At 38.4% G+C, this 16,949-nt stretch overlaps 1 protein-coding gene across 14 annotated transcripts in view; it reads right to left on the bottom strand.

Annotated features, from left to right (window-relative positions):
* The window catches only part of DTNA (dystrobrevin alpha), a 321,248-nt gene that overhangs the window by 155,177 nt on the left and 149,122 nt on the right, over nucleotides 1-16,949 (bottom strand). For all 14 annotated transcript variants that reach the window (XM_081149627.1, XM_081149613.1, XM_081149624.1 and 11 more), the window contains exon 2: nucleotides 15,273-15,399. The gene's annotated coding sequence lies outside the window, so the exon portion shown is untranslated. The remainder of the gene's footprint in view (nucleotides 1-15,272; nucleotides 15,400-16,949) is intronic.

Here is a 16,949-nt window from a genome sequence, read left to right on the forward strand (position 1 = left end):
CTATAAATAATAGTTCTTTTGTGATTTCCTACTGTTGATACATCACAGAAAATATTTTAAAATAGCACTGCGAAATTGATGCCTACATATCCTACAGATAACTTACTGTGAACCCTGAATCATTTTTCCTACTCACTTATGAAAATGTATTCCCAAATCTCTGTTTTGTATTTTTCACCTCTTTAAAATTCATAATTATACAGTTATATTCTGGATTTTTCCTTACTGAAAAAAGTACTTGGTTTTTAAACTTAGTAATAAAAAGTTAAACTTGTTTCTTTTCTCACTAAAAGGTAATATCACATGTCCAGTGTAGAGAAGTTGAAAAATACAGAAAGATGTATGAAATAACATTGAAGCACACATGATTCTACTATCTGAGGTAACTGATACCTACATTTTGACATATTTCTTTTACATATTAAAACTCAGATAATTTTGAATATTGCTTTCTTTTGTTTCATTAATTACATGTAAAATAAACACAGTAGGTATTATATATTCTTTCAAAATATTTTTAAATATTTGCATAAAATTCAATTCCACTATTTGGATATATCAGAATATATTTAGCCATCCATATTGTTAAATATATAGTTGGCTCTTTCCAGGTTTCTTTTTATAAGCAATGTTCCTTTATATATAAAGTTATGGTGGTATCTTGGGGAATTTCCTTTGTCTTTTTTTAAAAATAATTTTTTTATTGATTTAAGAGAAAGGAAGGGAAAGGAATAGAGAGATAGAAACATCGATGAGAGAGAGACATTGATCGGCTGCCTCCCGCACGTCCCCTGCTGAGGATCCAGCCCACAACCCAGGCATGTGCCCTGACCAGGAATTGAACTGTGACCTCCTGGTTCATAGGTCAACACTCAACTACTGCTCCACACCGGTTGGGTTTGGGTAATTTCCTTTGAATAGATTCCTGTGAGGGAGGGGTTTATTGAATTAAAGTAAGAAAACCTAAGCACAGAATTTTAGAATTGGCAAGATATATACCTATAACATAGTATAATATTTCATTTTATTGATGAGTAAACAGGCTCAATGAGGTGAAATAACTGGCTCAAAGTCCTGCCATGAGTTCTTTTAGTGCGAGAACAGAAACTGGAGTCCTTTCGAGGTCACTTAGCTTTTTGTAATGTCACCATATTGACTCTAAATGGCAGTTCAGCTCTGAGGTGCTCCCTCCCTGATCCAGTTTGGTATCATCTGTGGAACTCCGCAGATGTGCACTGGAGTCCAAGGCAGGAATGGTAGTTACTTGGAGGCGGGGGGCACTGGCCTTTCTGTCAGGGACAATCCACATGGTGGCATCTCTAAAGTCACTTTCCATTGGTAGCAAAACCAAGTGGATACTGAGAAGAGGCAAATATATTCCCAGGCCAAAATTTGTCCTGAGGAGGGCAAAATGGAAAAAGATTCCAAGAGAGGTAGGAGGTCAGGGTGCCATAAAGTTAGTGAGTTCGGGTTGATACAGAGCGAGGCAGAGCTCTTCGACGGGCTCCGAGCTCTTCGATGGGCTCCAAGCTCTTTTCTGGCCTTGGATTCTGTCAGGAGGGCAGAGGGCCTGTGTGGTTTGAGTGGCAGGCTGCTGGGTAATTCACAGGGGAAGGGGAATAGTAGTGTCTGCTCTTGCTCTGTGACAAGCCCATATCCAGTAAACCCTGGTGTGTTTGCACAGCCACGATGACGTCTCCATTGAATGGATATGTTCTTTTTTAGCTAGAGGGAAAGCGAAGGGCATGTCTGAAAATCAAGTCTGCCTGTGAAGTCAAGGAAACAAGGAGATTCCCGAGACCTTACTCTTGAAAGAATTCATTTTCTTAGTCTGAATACACAGTACTCAGAGATTATTGTGTGTGTGTGTTTTTGTCTCTTGCATGTGGCTCATCCTAAAATGAGATGAGTTAGTCTAATTCAATATATTTTAATTAAGTGCCTTCTAAGAGCACATATTATACTAGATGTAGGCAAAAAATATAAATGTCCTTTAATCTAGAAGGAGAGATAAGACTATGGATAAAGAAAATATAGCTGTAGATACAATGTATGAGAAAAAATATAATTAACTGACTTGACAATAGACAGATAATTTACTTAGTTTAGCTTAGGCAGAAGAGTTAGGGGGAAAATCACCCATTTAGGATGCCCTAAGCTTGGAAAGCATTTGCTATAGGGATAGTAGGTGTAGTTTCCCAGATTCTTTAACTTTGTGTTTACAGACTTGGTATATATCAACACAGCAAACATTCTAAAGGTCTATGGGGGGATGCTTATGTAACCTAAGAGCATATTCAGTGATGAAGGTTAGATACAGGATTGATAGAAGCTACTGGTTTCTCCCTTCCTTTGTAACATGCCACTGTGAAAGGACAAGTGATTAAGTAGTCAGTGACAAGGTGAGGGGGAGAGGGTGGACAGTAACTGCCTATCAAGTAAAATATGTATATATATTATAGGTAATGAGACGAAGAGACCAGAAAGCCAATGCAATGCCATGCACCCTGTAGGCCCTCACTAAAAGTTAATTACTGTGACAATTATGATAAGAATAAAGTATATTAGAAAATGAGGCAACTTAGAAAAATTAAGGCAGGACTGTAGGAGAATAAATGATTATGGAAAAACACAGATTAAGAGACAGTTGGAAAAAGACATAAGGTGATTTAGGGGGAAAGATAAAAAGAGAAGCATGTGTAGTTCAAGAGAACACATAGTAAAATTACCCAGAAGGAGTAACAGAAAAAGAACACTGCAGAAATGCACCCTATTGAGAAAGCTGAACTGAGACAAATAACAAACTAATATATGAAATTTCATTCTATACACTTAAATGAATTCCATTATTGGAATGAATGAAAAAGGTTCATGTGGTAAACAGTTTTTATATAAATTGAGCCATAATATTGGGCACTTTGTCCCCTTCTGGCAAATGCTCCATTGGCAGGGACCATTCATCTGCATTTTAGAGGTTCCCATGGTGAAAGTGAGGACTTCAGTGGAATCAACCTGGGAGGTATTACCTGAGCTCCACACTTCATACCAGCCAGTTCTTCATCAGGCCATTGCATTCCGTTTATAGCCTCACAGTGACATGCGAAATGGAGAAACTGGAGAAACCATTAAACAATGGTGAATAATATACAGGAAGGGAAGTGACACAGAAGCCTGTGAAGGAGGCACTAAAGCATTTGAAAGGAGAGCTGCACATAAATAATGGTGAGCAGGTGTTCTTTTTTTCACTGAAGGCACCACAGTATGCTTTTGCCAGGTGACACACTAGGAAGGACCTCCCGATATAATATCAGAATTATGGCTTATGAGTAATAGGAGGCAGAAAGGCATTAGCATTCTATGTTGTTGTTCATCAGAAATAAAAAGTGTTTTTGGAGGACATTAACCACTCATATTCGTTATATGTAAAGACATTTTACAGCCCATTGCATTCTGTTTACAGCCTCACAGTGACATGTGAAATGGAGAAACTGCTGCTCTTATACACACACACTGAGCAGAGAGAAACCCTAAGTTATACATTAGATCCTGTGGTTTGAATTGCCCACCCATGTTGTCATCCTTGTAGCAAAAATATCCAAAGTGCAAAGTGTTAAACACAAACACTATTTGTTTTATCTATTTCAGGTTTTATAATATCTTCAGTAAGTGTTATAGATCAATTAAAAATAAAAATAAGCAAAGATATTTTCTACTTACTTGTAATTCCATCAACCACAGTTAACATCTTTGCATTTACCTACTTATACCTGTTTCCACGTAAATATGCAGTGCGATTTAAAAACAAATGGTTACTTTTTAAATTGCAGCCTTTTCCATATTCTAAGGGAGGCTACAGGCTTCACGATTATCTTTGAGATTGCTCTTTTTTTCTGGAATAAACTTTAATTGGCCCATTGGTTATATGTAGCCTAGCCTGGAAGACAGAGGCAGAGACAAAAAACTAAGCCACTCAAAAATGCTGTGTGGACTGTGGGTCGTACAGCTGGAAAATTATGAGTTATTAAACGGGAATGGGGAAGGATGTGGGATGAGATCCAGGGAGAATGAATGTTGAAGTTCTGAACGTGGGCATCAAAGTGCAGGTCCAAGAAAACTCCTACCTGCAGGGGAAGCAGTTTATAAAACATGGTGGTCCAGGAGGAAACAGCCAACACTCTGACTTCAGACTTTTCCCCTCCAGAACTCTGAGAGGATAGGCTTCTGCTGTGTTATGTCACCAAGCTTGTAAATTGTTACAGCAGACCTGGGAAACTAATACATGGAGTTCTGGGAAAGGTCTCTTCCCTCAATAAAAGACTCACAGACAGAAACCAAAAAGTTGGTAGAGGGGGAAATGGCAAATGGTTCTGCATGGTTGGGGCACAGGCCGGGTGGTGAGTGAAAGCTCAGGAAGAGCCTGACTAGGTTGTAGGGCTCAGCTCACCTTCAGCGGAATTGTTGAAAAGCAGCAATGATAGATTATGGAAAGGTCTAGATCAAGGGAATTATAAGTCAAGAAGCAAAAGCATTTTCTGAAAAGGGGTTTTTGTTTTCTTTCTACATGCTGTAGATGATGGGGTCCTTGTTGTTGAAGTGCTGGCTACAGTGAATTGCCCGCTTCGTGTTCTGTGACCAGCAGCATTTCCCGGGGTGCTGCACCGCCCATGCCTGTGTGCGGCCCTGGTGCTTCCAGCAGCTCAGATTCATGGAGGGGCAGCGACGAGCAGACGAAAGGGCTTCTCCAACAGGAGAAATTAGCCTGCTATCCGCTTTAGACAAGGAGAGCATTGCACCTTCCAGGGATGCTTGCTGCCTCAGGCACTCTCTATTTCATACAATCAAAACTTCGGTGCACAATTTAACCTCTCTACACTGGGGAAGTCCTCTCCTGAAATCCCATCTTCCCCACCAAAGTTATTTTCCAAAGAGGGACTTTTGAAAGTTAAATTTCCCTTTTCAGGAACCCTTTGTCTCCCTTCTAACAATGTCATCTCCTCTTGTCCAGTCCACATCCCTGGAACCCAATAAGTTCACTCTAGACTCTGGGAGGGATGAATTGCCAGGATTGCCTCTGTTAGCATGCTCAGATGACACATCTGCATTTTAATAGGGGCCCTCTGGAGATGGCAGAGGATGGCTGGTGTGGGTGTTTTTGGATAAAGGAGCATAGTGACCTGAGAGAATATAGATCTTCAACATCTTATCTACTTTGAATTCAGGGTCCACTCCTTGTTGACTGCATGGCCTTGAGCAAGTTACTTAACCTTCTGAACTTTAATTCCATCATCTAAAAATGAGTACCTACTTAACGAAAGGCGGTAAGTAGGTAACACATGGAAAATACCTCATGGGGAGTCTGGTACAGAATAAACTGTGGCCCTTAATGTTTTACAGGAGTTTCTTAACCTTGATACTATTGACACTTTGGGACAGATAAATTCTTTCCTTTAGGAGACTATTCTGAGAGTTGTAGGATGTTTAAGCAGCATTCTGACTTCTCCTCACTAGATTCTAATAGCATTCCAAACCTCCTATCCCTGAGGCATGACAATAAAAAATTTCTACAGATATTGTCAAATGCCCCCTGAGGGGCAAAATTTCCCCTGGTTAAGAACCACTTGACTGCTTTAGAGTCAAGTGGGAAGGGCTTTGAACATCTCTCAAGAGATGGCCTTAGATGAATTTCTCTCCTGCCTATATGTAGGGCAGAGTCCACATAAATGATTTTTCTTATGAGTAGTGAAATTTTTCTTATTTAAATAAGAAATCATCCTTTTTTTCCAAGCTCTCAAGTGTGTATCTCATCTGGGATACTTAGACATCTCTTTTGATGGACAGGAGAAGGTGAAGTAATGGCAAGAGGATGGGGTCTGACAGCTGAATTTCTTTCCAATGCTGACATTTCTTTGATGTCTTGTTTTTCACCTTAAGAATTCTCGCTAATTTTGTTTTCAGCTCAGTAGTATATTCATTACTGTTTTCATAAAAATGTAATGTCTCCCTTCCTCTTTGCTTGAGTAAAACACTTTAACAGGGGCAATGCTTCCTCCTGGGACTCCAAAGCCTGGGCATGCAACCAAGTCTCCTGGTTAGAACAGAACGGCATTATAAAGATGCACTTTCAGTTGTTGGTGTTTTCTTCAGGAAGTATCAGGAATTTTTTACTTTATGGGTTAATTTCACCATCCAGCTAAAAGTGCTCTTACTCCACCCATTTTTACTTTGCTTCTGCATTGCTTTTTAAAATAATGGTTTTTCAAAAGGGAGGGAAATGTTTCAGAATCCTTAGAAACCCAACTTGAAAAAGATTATACTATAGAAGAATGAAGTAAGTGCTGTAATATTTTCCTTAAAACACTGAACAATCAGAATCATAAGCATTTGGAAAAAGCTATTTAGGAGCATGAGTCCCAGCAGATTCTTTGTTCTGTATTCTGTAAAAACTATATCAAATATGTTAGGGCCCAGTCCCTTTGCTTATCTGATCATTCTCAGGACCCCTACCAGCTATAGGGAAGGACATTATTTTGATGATTTAATGAGCTACTTCTGAGAAAGCTAGTGTTTCACTGGCCCATTAGAAATGTCTGAGATGGCTAGGGCAGAATTAAGGCTTGGGTCACCAAGCTGAAACTAATGTCAATGTTTCAGTTATTCATTGATGTTCTTCAGACCCTCGGACACACCTCTACTGGTTACTAGGCAACCACAGTTTATTGCAGTTAGTATACATTAAGCATGAACTTTATGTGTGAATATGAAAGGGATCTGAATATTTTAATGAGAAGACAATCATGAGCTGAACTAGATTATTATCTTTGCTATTAGGTAAGAAAAAATATGAGGGCCTTTAACATCTTTCATAAGGTGGATTAATAACATTTTACTGAAAAGCCTTCAGGCTTAGAGATGACAACCCTACACACAACAGCCGCAGCACTGGGTGATATGGAAAATGTCAGAGTCATTTTATCAAATGGAGGAATTCCTGTTAGGAACTGAGTTATGACAGAGATTTACAAGGCCTGCTTCTTAGGCCCTTTCACTCCTTGTACTGTAAGAAGGAAGAATCCAAGAGAGAATGGGAAGGTTTTTATATTAGGGTAATTTATCACTGTGCTTAATGTCTGCAAGTGTTTCCTGCCAAAGGAGAATTCAAGGTGCTGTGGAGATGCGCCAGAAACTCAGGTAGTGGCATGCTCTGCCTTAGGCGCGGTGGCCCCGCTGGCCATGGAGGAGGTACGCGAACACAGGGGGGCTAATCTGTGGCAGTATGTAACGGGGGTCCAGCCTGTCGAACTGAAGTTGTGAGAGACTCATTTGATGTGGCTGAATGGGAAGCATGTAGCCTTATCTGGAAGGTAGTAAGGCTTTTTTCTGTCCAAATGTGCCTTCTGTAGATGCTATAACCCTGGCAAGAAAGTCAGCTTCAGAAGGGAAACCATGTGATACTGGAGTTTATATATATTAGGAAGGAATGGTATAATAATAAAAACCTGTCCTTAGAAAAAAACAGCTAGCTTACTTATCTATGCAACTAGAATTGATAGGAAAAATACATGTATTTACCTGAGTCTTAAAGTATATTATAAATATGCTGTCAAATACTCTGTAAAATTTCTCGCCCGTTGTTACGGAATGGCTAGGAATGATCGGAATAGAGAGGTACACTATTTCTCTGCTTTGACTTGAAACCATCAGATTCGCTCAAAGCTTAAGGTTTTGCTAAAATGAACTATAAAGATTTAAAAGTCCAGTTTTAAATGTTATAAAAATCAATTGATGATTAAAATACAAGCTAAAACAATGAGACTGTCACTCATATGAACACACTAACATTAAAGCAATGATTAACTTTTGTAAACTCACCATAATCTTTAGTTTTTGATAGGAAAACATTGCTCACACAGTTTTAAAAATCATACTTACATAAACAGCATTATGCAAACTCTTCTGGGGGAAATAAAGGGGCAATTGACCAACAAAAGACAACTCAACAAGCCTGGGGCATAACCTAGGAATGTGAATGGAATTCTTATTTTTTCTAAGATACTGTATATCTATCTCACTCAAAGATACACACAGCAGTGTACATATGCTCATATACTCATACTTTAAAAAATTCTTTTCCACTTCTGTATTTTTAACAAGTTATCCATATAACAGTAGTAGACCAAAGACATAGCTATGCATCTTTTTGTTTTAATACGTCAAGTATTCATGGAACACAGTTTTATATTTTTTAAAGAAGTAAATATGTTATAATCATTATGCTTGTCACTCCTGGATTACTTTGGTATTCATTCCCATTACAGTGCAGTTTGGGTTTCCACACAGTCAATCATCCAGTCATGCACACAAGACAGTAAGCAGGAGGCGAGCCAGGAAGGTGTTTCTGGTTTTGCTCAGTGCTATGTCCAGCACCCAGCAAAGCTCCCGATATTCACTTAATTCTCAATAAGTACTTGAAGAATAGTAAATTTACTCCTACATATTATAAATAAAACCAAAATCAATCTTTATTTTCTCAGTCTTTTCTCCTTAAACTCAAAACTTCTCTTGGGGAAAATAAGATCAAGAATATATTGCCCTAGCTGGTTTTGCTCAATGGTTAGAGTGTTGACCCCTGGGCTGAAGGGTCCTGGGTTCGACTCCCACCAAGGGCATGTATCTCTGTTGCAGGCTCGATCCCCGGCTCCGGTCAGAGCATGTATGGGAGGCAACCAATCAATGTGTCTCCCTCACATTGATGTTTCTCTCTCTCCCTTCCACTCTCTCTGAAAAACGATAGAAAAAAATCCTCAGGCCCAGCCGGTGTGGCTCAGCGGTTGAGCATCAACCTATGATTCAGGAGATCATGGTTCGATTCCCAGTCAGGGAATATGCCCGGGTTGCAGGCTCAATCCCCAGTAGGGGGCCTGCGGGAGGCAGCCAATCAACGACTCTCTCATCATTCATGTTTCTATCTCTCTCTCTCTCCCTCTCCCTTCCTCTCTCTGAAATCGATGAAGATATATTTAAAAAATAAAAAAGAATATAGGAGACTATTGACTGGCTTATTGTTTGGTGGAGGGTAGCTAGGTGGTAGGAGCCTCAGATAGGTCTTAGTTGTGGCTTTGTTGCTAATTATTGGGGTAGTACTTAACTTCTCTGGGCCTCAACTTCCTCAACTGTAACATTAGGGGGTTGCTATGGTCTGAATGTTTGTGACACTTCCAAATTCATATGTGGAAATCCTAATGCCCAATGTATTAGGAGTGAAGCCTTTGGGAGGTGATTAAGTCAGGAGTGTGGAGACTTTATTAATGGGATCAGGGCTCTTATAAGAGGCCCCACAGAGCTCCCTAGGCCTTCCACCTTATGAGGTGGTGTCCAGCTGTGAACCAGGAAGAAGGCTCTCACCAGAACATCACCTTGCTGGCATCTTGATCTTACATTTCCAGCCTCTAGAACCAAGAAAAATAAATGTCTTTCTTTTGTAAGCTACCCAGTCTCTGGTATTTTGTTACAGTAGCCCAAATGGAGTAGGACAAGGGTCTAGGATGGATTCTCTGAAATATCCCTTCTAATAGCTAAATTCTGTAATTCTAACCTGCGGAAAATTTAACTAGGATATTACTTGGAATAATTATACCTTATTTATCTTAGGTTCCTAGCACAGAGCCAGTGAACCTAAGAAATGTGTAATATATATTTAAAAAAACAAATGAATGAAGAATCATTACTAATATGTGTGTCCTAAACATATTAGAATTTTTCACAAAATGAAGGAAGCTTTCTTTATGGATACATTTTTTTCTTTTTGCAATTAAAATGAAGTCAGAAGATAGCTGTTTGAAAATTTTGAGTTTTATTCATATCAATTATTATTTTTCTACATGATACTTGAATAGTATGATTAAAAAAATTTATAACACATTTAAGCACTCTCTGAAAAAGTGCTAATAGTATCATTATGTCTAGGGAAATTGTTATTTGCATCTTAAACAAACCCTTTCTTAATTAGTCATAAATACTCATTTCATAAATAGTCTTAAAGAGAAAAAAGGAAGAGAAACAGAATCCTTGGCTTTAAAGCTCCGAATTCTAGTGGTGGTTCTAGATAACATTCAGCCCTAAAGTTCTATCAGTCTACAGTTTTATACATCATCATTTCCAGGCATATGATCACATCAACAAGTGAGGTTTTTGCATAAATAGGTCTCAGAGCCACAAGGTGCTACATCTTTTAAACTCATTGCACAGAAATAGTGCTGGTTTTAGCATCAACCTAAACATAAACTTATTTGCCAATGAGAAGAAGATTTGTAGACTTATAAGTAGCTTACTCCTCAGGAAATATTTTAAATAGAAAGTTCTAGCATTATCTTACATGCATATTTTTATAGGATTAAATTGGAAGCTCTTTTAGAGTGTCAGTTTGCTGCAGTGAAAGATATGGCTTAGCATTTTTGTTCTGCCACTTACCAGAAATAAGACATTGGCAAGTTACCTAAAGTCTTGGAACCCTAGTTTTCTTATCCAAATAAGGGGGAAAATAACAGCTAATTTGAAGGGTTATTATGAAAATTAAGATAATGTTTGTGTGGGGCATCTGCTTTGGTGGTTGGCACAGAGTAGCACAGATCCTCTCTGTAAGGTCCCTTTCCCCTAATGGACTCTCTTTTTGCTTATAGTGGCTGGAGTGTTATAACCTTCATCACACGGGGACCACTCAAACATATCTCAAAATATGACCCTCCATACTTGATCCAACGGCAAAAAGGGGACCGCTTTGTGTTTGGTACAGGAGATTCAAAGATTAAACTGTCCTTGATGAAAATTTCAGAGGGAGGACAGATAACATGAGAAATTCCAACATAAGCCCGTGAGTGAATGAATGAGATTGCTTTTCTTTCTCTTGTCTATAGTAAGAGCTGATCTTCTAGAAATGACCCAAAGGGTTATGTGAATTCAGAGACAGGACTGATAACTGCTGACGCTGGAGGGGCTTAACAACGACTTCACTGAAACAGTAACGACGACTAGGCTATTGCGAGCCTCTGAAGAGCGCATTCAGTCTGCAGGTGAGGGGACTGGGACAGGGGTGTAGAAGTGAGGAGAGTCTAGGCAGGAAAACCAGCCTGGGCAAAAGGAAAGGCCCCGGGAGCATGGCTCAGAGAAGGCAGATCATGCCTGTGTTAGCCAAGGTAACTGAAGAGCAGAAAGGAAGGCAGTGATGAGACTCAAGATATATATATGTGTGTGTGTGTGTGTGTATATGTGTATATATATGTATATTATGACATGCTAAGGAATATAGGACACAGACTTTGTTCTGCAGTTGATGGGGTAGCCAACACTGGCTTTGAGATAGAAGTGGAGGGTGTTAATTAGGTCATATTGGCTACTGTTGGTTAGGCACCTACTATGTACCAGGAACTTTACTGTGTTGTTTTTGCTGTTTTATGGGTGTTATTTTGTAGTCCTCACAACAGATTAGACATATTTTTTCAGGTGATGAATCTGAGGTTCATTGAGTTTAAGTAACTTGCTGCTCAGGATGATACATTATTAAATTAAGCACATGGAATGAAAGGAGCAATAGGATACTTAAAATACTAATTTCAGAACAAACCATTAAAGAATGGAAATAATGAGATCTGAATGTAAATTAGGAAATTGATTTAGGCAGTAATGTTTTAAAAGGAAAAGAGAGTAGGAACACTGAAAAGAGGAAATTTGTGTTCAAAGCAAGGCCGTTCAAGATTCTGGCAAGATCTCTTAATACAGGTATATTCTGGAATGACTTAAATTTGTTAATAATAAACAATGTTGCCTCTGTGTTTTAAAGTGATTTGATGACTATATTACAGGAGAGACAGTGTCGCATAATAATGAAGTGCTCAGGCTCTGAAACCAGACTGTCTGGATTTGAATTTTCACCCCATCTTACTTTACCTCGGGCAGGTTATTTATCCTTTTTGGGCCCTAGTTTACTCATCTTTAAAAAAGGAGATAATAATATTATATATGTCATGGGGTTTTTAAGCATGAAATGAAGTATATGTGTATACAAAACCGCATTTTGGTATAAAGGAGGAACTCAGTGGGCATCAGCCAGTGTGGCTGTGTGCCTTTGTTCTTACTCACTAATCATTTATTTAGAAATTATCTACAGTGTGCCAAGCACTGGGCTAGTTTCCAGGGATACAAAGATGAATAAAAGATTATTTCTGCCTTTAGACACATTTGATTTTTCCCACATTTTACTATGTTATTCAGCAAAAGTACTATTGACTACATTTTGGTTACAGCACTTTCCCAGACTATTTGGGCACCAGTGATTTAAAATCTCTACTCATAATGTTGCTCATTCGTGTAACTAAAGCCTCCACTGTTTCTCCCCCCTCTTCCAATAGGACATGTGATATGTCCAGCCCTAGTTATCTTTTTTGAAAGGTGCTTCCCTTGACTCACCAGGAAACATTACGAACTTAGTGAGATTATTTCAGTAGTCTCCTACTTATGTGTACCAAGCCCTCAGAAGCTGAGTGTTTGGACCACTGTCTCAGGAGTCTCTTCCTTGCTAATTCATTAGACTTATAGGTGATGTAGCATCTATTATTAGTAGGTGTATTTCTCTTCCCAAGAGTATTTTTTTAAACACATGACTTTATAAAGCCTTATTTCTTTAAGCTGGAGAGAAATGTTAATGATCAGAATTTTCAGTGCTGTACCAAACTACGGAAGATGTGTTTTGAGGACGTCAGTTATTCACTGCATCTTAACCACACCATAAAGCTGCTCATTCCTGTATCTCCTAATTTTAGACTATGAAGGGGTCCAAGTAATTCTGCTCATAATGGCATTTTCACATTGTTTAAAGGATCCTCAATTAGGCATTGTAGGTTTAACATTAACATTGGTTGAATGGATGAAAATTGTTGGTAGGAGGGACACCATGTCCTTTTGAGTGTACCCATAATACATTAAAATGGACAGATGAGCAGTCACAATGACCTCTGAGAAAAGATTGAAAAGGGAAATGTCTCCATAAATAAATGAGAAGGAAATGAAAATAGCAAGGCACTTGAATTTGAAATAACCAAGCAAAGTGCCAAAATAATTAAGTGAAAAGCCACTTTAATACCAGGGAAGCCCTTTAGCATGAGTGGGATTGTTGGGAGAATGGTGAATTGTTTACCTGTCAAAAAACAGACACTGGCATCCTGATTACTTTGCTTTCCAATATAGTCAGTATTTATTATAGGAAATGTGAAATGTTCACATCATCAGGCATCAAGTGGAATACAACCATTACTGAAAGAGAGAGGTTGCATCCATAATAAAATAGATCTGAAGCTTTAGATTTAAGTGTGAATGCCCTAAGGCGAGGCTCTTATATTGTACATAAAGAAGTTTAAAATGTGAATTTTAAAAAAGTAAGAATCACATTTAGTATGTATTTGAGAAGTTAAAAAAATCTTCCTATTAATTTGATGAGCAAGATGGGAATATCAACAGTGATTTTATTAACAGCAACAAATTAACACGACAACATTTGGATAGCTTAGAATATGGCTTTAAATATATTAAGTTAAATTTTTTTTTTCAGTGTAAAAAGCCCAGCTTTACAGTTAACTTTAAATTTATTTCCTGAGAATAATTTATTTTCCTTGGGAGAAACATGTGATCCCCGTTCACTTTTTCTTCCAATGATTTTGAGAGAAATGAATGAAGTGCTGATTGGTTGGTTAGGATCTAACCAAGAAAATATAAAACATTGTAAATATTTAAAGAATTTACTCCAGGGAAATGATTACACAGATGATGGAAGAACTGAGAAGCTAAACTGGGCATGATGAGTCAACCTGGGTGGAGATTAGCCGCAGCAGGAAGACAAAGCCCCCCCCCCCTAGTTTCAAGGGACAAAGGGAAGAGGCGATATTACTGTAGCTCAGAGTTCAAGGTCACTGGGGGAAGCTGGAGGCGACGGAGGCTGGGTTGGAGACTGGAAACCAGCAGAGTAGGAGATGGACGAGGAATGGAGGGGAAGGGAAAAACAGGTACAGGCAGGCACAGTTGGAAAACAGAGAGTTAAGCAAATAAGCTTTTCATTTTCATTTTCTCCTCCAGAGTAATGTTACACTAGGCAAATTGATTTACTGATATTTTTAAAGGGCACCAAGTTTAGTGCCTGGGAACTGCATTCAACCAACATCTTGTAAATAAATGAAATAACCAATTTAGTTCCACATACACTCCCATTAAGCCAAATTTACACACCCTTAGGATTATGAGAGAATCATCCACTGTCACTCTGAAGTTAATCAAAGTATAACGGAAGCATCACTGCCTTTTGCATTAGATTTAGACGGACGGCGGTGGGTGCTCTGTCAGTTGCATTGTTTTATTCAGAATTGTGAATAGTGAGTGGTGTATTCTGATGATCTAGAAGTTGCCATTCTTCAAAGCAGATAATAAAGCCACACTTAGAAAACTGGACCCAGGAGGAGGTGGGAAGACACACAATTTCATCAGTAAGACCACCACCCAATTCCTCCATTCCTGTCCATGCTTCTGTGAAATGACAATGGAATATTGCAGACTAATTGTAAAGCACCGATTTGCTAGGCTTACGCCTTTTGAAGCATTGGGAGGATAATTATGTATGATGGGGTAAAAAATACTTATCCATCCATTTTTGACCAGGCAAAACAAAGCTTAATGTACACATGTGAGCATGTGTGTCTGCTTAATGGTACAAAGCAGTTTAGAAACTGCACTTCACCTACACCATGCCCTACTTTAATTTAAGCATCATAAAATCTCCCCATGGGCAGCCTCTGAAATGTCAGCCTTTTCTCACACACAGACTCGTTAATGATTAAACTGCCATTACTACCATCACATTTTCCTCTAGTTTATGCCATTAAGACATGGTTTTGTCTCATTTTGGCTTATTACTCTGATATTAAATACATTAATATATTTTAAAAATTAGATGACCTTTAGCATAGAATGAAGTATTATGGCATTTGCTTAATAGAAACCAGGAAGGGATGTCAGAGCCATCTCTGTACCTCACACCTCATAGTTCACATGGTTTCGATGATAATAAAAAAATAAACAAAAGGAACAAAATTAAGTCTTTCACTGCCTGGCATCTCACTAAAAGTACAAAATGTTGATAATATTTAGCCCCATTTTCTTTTCATGCAGGGAGAGAAGCACTTTAAGGAGAAATATCTGAATGTTCATCTTAAATTCTTTGTCTCAGACACACTTACCTAAAATTCAATGAAGCAGCAGCATGAACTGTCCAAAACCATCTATTTTTTCTTTGGAACGGCAGTTGACTATGGCATTTAAAGACTTCTCAAGCACTTCATCCAGGGAATGGTAAATCCTATTTATCTGCAACAAGAAAACATTTTAATTTACCTAAGCAACTCATACTTACACGTTTATTACAGAAACAGGAAGGCAGAATAGGCTTATCTAGAGCAAAAGGCATTTTATAAATTCTCTGATACACTAATAATGATTTGTAACACTCAACTTAGGGCCTTGGTTTTCACTCACTGTAAAAATATTTAGAAAAAGGGATATTTGTGCAAGAAGTCATTTTATACACGAGAATGGTGAGGCCTGGGCAGGGGTGGGTGATACGCAAGATCAAGCAGTTGGTTAGTAACAGACAGTGGCCTTGAATCCCGGGTTCTGGACCTAGGTTGATTAAAACTCCAGAAACAAAAAAGATGGAATCTCCTGTGTTTTCCAAGTAGGTAATTTTCTGGAATATTGTGTCACCACCATTTCTACTAAAGCCAAGGAAATTACAGTTGAGTCAATGTCCTGGACCAGCATTTCCTCTACCCGTTTAAGCTTGAGCAGTTGTAAGTAGATACAGACCTGAATTTATTTAATGATCCATATGATTTATTATGTTGTGTAGTAATAGCATAGATAGTAAATAGTTCAGAAAATTGCCTGTTAATGTTTCTTAATGAAGCTGAACAATTTTACAAGCTTTTGCCTTCTGAAAGGAGTCACATGTGAGAACTTAAAGAGATTGGCTCTAGATTGCACTTTCCAGTGAAGATTTCCTGTCCCTCTAACCCAGCTTCCTGCTCACCACCTCCCACCACCTCCCACCGGCTAGTCTTTCTCATAATTCTCTCTTCCTCCTTCCCTTCCCCTTTCCTTCCTACTAACACACAGCCTGGCTGTTTACTATCCCAGCTGCTACATGGCTGGAAGCAGCAGGTATTTGAAGCTTAAGGACTCTCATGTTAAGATGAAGGGAAAAAGTGGGGAGCAGGGGAGATCACAGAAAATAAAGGGGAGAAGGCATCTGATGGCAGAAAGGGTAAAAAAGGGACAGAAGGAGCCTAGCTCTGCACCCTGAATTAAGGGTGTAGGTGCCCTCGGATTCCAGCTCCATCCCTGTGCTTTCCTTCCTCAACTGTTTTCTTTAACCCCAGGTTGTCTAAAATGATTACAATAATTATTTAGTTTTCATGGTTTCAGGATTCCTATGATTTTTAGATTCAAAGAGAAAATTCTATTCAATAATTCCCTCTGCCTTACCTAATCCAAGTTCTCAGATATATTCATTATTGCATGAGATTTATTTAACAGATAAAGAAATATTCATGACACTATTAAGCCTTGTTCTGCCACATTAGAATCCAAACATCTTTCCCTGTACTTAGATACTAGGTATATACATGTATTTGACATTATTTGAATTAAATGTATCATTAGCATAGTAGTATTTTCAGATATTTTTTGTTTTCTCAAAATATGTGCTACTAGTTAAAAAAAAATTAAGGTTCCGGTAAATTAGACATGCATCTGGGAATATGTTATATATAAAAAGATTAACCCCCCTCTCATGAATGTAGCTCTCCAAGCCATAGCATCAGAAAATAAATGGAAATCTTACACAATATTAAATGTAC

The sequence above is a fragment of the Miniopterus schreibersii genome (genome assembly GCF_964146895.1).
Source record: "Miniopterus schreibersii genome assembly, chromosome: 10".
Taxonomy (NCBI): Eukaryota; Metazoa; Chordata; class Mammalia; order Chiroptera; family Miniopteridae; genus Miniopterus; species Miniopterus schreibersii.